Source organism: Benincasa hispida, chromosome 3 (genome assembly GCF_009727055.1).
Source record: "Benincasa hispida cultivar B227 chromosome 3, ASM972705v1, whole genome shotgun sequence".
In the NCBI taxonomy this organism is placed as follows: domain Eukaryota; kingdom Viridiplantae; phylum Streptophyta; class Magnoliopsida; order Cucurbitales; family Cucurbitaceae; genus Benincasa; species Benincasa hispida.
This window is the reverse complement of record NC_052351.1, coordinates 72,373,507-72,377,081: the sequence shown is the minus strand read 5'-3', so window position 1 is coordinate 72,377,081 and position 3,575 is coordinate 72,373,507.

Here is a 3,575-nt window from a genome sequence, read left to right as displayed (position 1 = left end):
CTACAAGACACGAGACTTTAAGGCATCAACCTCAACACTTCAAACGAACCAACTGCTTGAATTTATCCCGACAATGAAAGATAGCCCTCAAGCACCAGCATCTCCCAGCCTCACTTCAAATCGCCCACAAAGATCACCCCCTCAAAACATACTCATCCATCCACGCCACCCACAAAAAGCCGAACTTAACCAACAAAAGCCAAAGAAGCTTCATAATGGTTGCCTGGTTCCACGACATCACATGCTTAATGCCCAACACCCCCTCCTCCCACCCTTTGGTAAGCAAACCTCATTCTAAGCAACCCGCGCACCACCACGACCTTCCACCCTACCTCTCCACAAATAAGTCCGCAGAAGACTACCAACCTCATTAGAGACACAAGCAGGTACAAAGATGCTGGACCAAAACACCTGAAAGGACTGGAGAATAGACTTCACTAACTGCAACCTCCCAGCAAACAAAAGCAAACGAGCCACCCAACTTCTAATACGAGCAGTAATCCTCTGGATTAATGGAGTGCAATCCACAACCTTAAGACGGCCAGCCAACAACGGTAACCCCAGATACCTGATAGGCAGAGAAGCAAGAGCAAACCCCATAAAGGTAGCAAGCTCCTCAACCTCAACAGAATCCACTCCCGCAAAAACATAAATTAAAGTTTATTTAAGAGGAAATAAATATTTAAATATGAATCGAATATTAATTATGTGAATTAGATTCATATAATTTAATATAAATCTCAATTTAGTATAAATGGGATTTATATTAAATACTATGCATTAATGAGATAATGAAAACTATGGGTTATATTGTATTTGGTACAATATTAAACTATAGGCTATATGTTATACTTGATATAACGTAAAGTTTAATATATATTATATGATAAAGTGGTTATCATGTAATATATATTAATGTTTTATTCAAATAAATTTATTTTAATTAATATATTTCTGAAAAAATATTTTGGGAAGGAATTGTAACTCCTTCCCCTTTTTCTCTCTACCACGTGCATGAAGGATCTCATACCGAGAGTTCCATGAGCGGGTTTAGATCGCTCCGATTTCACAATGACCGAAACATAAATGACATACATTCAACACATACAGTTATGCATATAATCTAATTATCAGCATGCTCAGAATACAGTAAACATCATGGAAAGGGTTCATACTAGATGAAGACACTCTTCAAACGTCTAAACCTACCACTTACCTCTAATCGAAGGAAGGAGTGAATTCCATCTTGTTGACTGAGTTCTCAGCTCTCAAATTAGACGAATCCCAAAATGGTAGGTTTGAATCGGCGACCTGGCCACTTGCACCCATACAAATCAAAGGACGCCCTCAATGGCAGGAGTTTCCAACTCACTTAGGATTGAGGTCATGTTTACCTATGGTCATCCTAGTGAAGTGAAGTCTCTGTCATGAAACGGTGTTATATAACGAGACGTTAACACTTGTGGTTAGGTCTTATATAAACTCTTTGTATAGGACGCGTCCGCATGTCCTCAACACGATATTAGGATCAAGACCATCTCGACAAGTCACAACAACATTGTGACATTCCACAAAGTGGGTCGCATCTATGGCATTACCAGGATAAGGTTTCCCTCCTATATCCATATAACAGACCATTTTGGTTATCACTCAAGACATGATCCACTTGTATGTCATCACATAACTGCTTGAGTCACATACAGATAACCAGGGATTTTATGTTTATTGGTTTGTGGTAAAGCAAATAAAACAAATAATCGAGCAAAAAAACAAGATGTGAAGTAAATATATATATTAACAATCACAGGTTCGTATATACTGTTTAAAAACTATAGGACACGAGACTTTAGGGCATCAACCCAAAAATCTCCCACCCCTCCTAAAGCGAAGTGGGTGTACAAATAACTTAGTACAAAACAATAAACTAGGGCATAAAATCCCAGTACATAAAATCTCTCACTTGCCCTAGTTCAGCTGCTGGCGATCCTATAGACCCATGCTCCGTAGGTGACCCTCAAACACTGTTGCCTGTGAGAGCCTTCGTAAATGAGTTAGCAACATATTATGCTCCGAAGTGATCTGCGTGACAATCATGTCCCCTCGATGCACTATCTTACGGATCAGATTGATACTTCCATTCTATGTGGTTGCCGCACTGTGACTCCTTGGCTCCTTGGAGTCGCCACTGCTCCACTATTATCACAATATAGGGTAATGGGCCTAGACATATCTGGAACAACTTTCAGGTCTGTCAAGAACTTCCTAAGCCAGATGGCCTCCTTAGCAGCTTCGCAAGCCGCTACATACTCGCCTTCATAGTGGAGTCGGCGATGCACCCCTGCTTAGTGCTTCATCACACTACAGCTCCTCCGTTAAGAGTAAAGACCGACCTAATCGTGGACTTAACGAGAGTCCTTATCAGTCTGAAAGTCAGAATCTGTGTATCCTGTAAGGATCAAATCCCTCGCACAATACACGAGCATGTAGTCCCTCATTCTCCGAAGATACTTGAGCATGTTTTCTTACTACGGTTCAGTGACCCTGGCTAGGTTAGACTGATACCTACTGACTATGCCGCACAAAGTAACAGATGTCTAATGAGTACAGAGCATCGCGAACTGCCAATGGCATAACGCATATGGACCCGTCTCATCTCCTCAACCTCTTGAGGCATCTTAGGACACATTTTCTGGCATCGAATACTTGGGCAACATCTTGTCAATGTACGATGCCTGAGACAGTGCTAGCACTCTTGTTCTTGTGATCCCGAAAGATCTTGTATACCTAAACAAACTGAGTCTCTGCCCAAATCTTTCATTTGGAATTGGGTCCGTAGCCAGTTCTTAACTGCAATCAGTAGACCTACATATTCCCAATGGATAGGATACGTCTACATACAACACTAAGAAGACTACTGAACGCGTTGATGATCTCTCTTGTAGACACAAGGTTCATCAAACGTTTTAGTCAAAGTCATACGACTTTTTGCAGCATCAAACCGTATGTTTCAAGATCGAGACGCCTATTTCAGTCATAAATAGGACCGATTCAATTTGCAAACCTTTTGCTCTTAACCTTGGCTATGAATCCCTCGGGCTGCATCTATTAAAAATGGTCTCCTCAAGATTGTCACTTCAGAAAGGCCGTTTTAATCGTCCATTTTTGCCAATCTCATTAATTATAATACATAAGCACAATGGACAGGAAGGAGCGGATCAACTTAAACAGTGGCAACAACGCGAGAAAGTCTCCTCATAGTTGACTCCCTCGACCTGGGTAATATCCCTTTGCGACAAGTCGAGCCATGAAGGTTTGTACCTTCCATCAGCACCCCGTTTACGCTTGTAGATCCATTTACAACCTAAGGCGAACCCCATCAGGCGGATCTACAAGATCCCATACTGATTTGAACTACATCGAATCCATCTCGAGATCCATGGCCTTGACCCATTTATCCGGTCAACATCCTCCATTGCCTTCTTATAAGACAACGGACCTCAACGCCCCATCTGCTACCATAGCAAGGATTTTCGTGAAACCAGATAGCGAACAGGTGGTTTCGCAACCCTCCACTA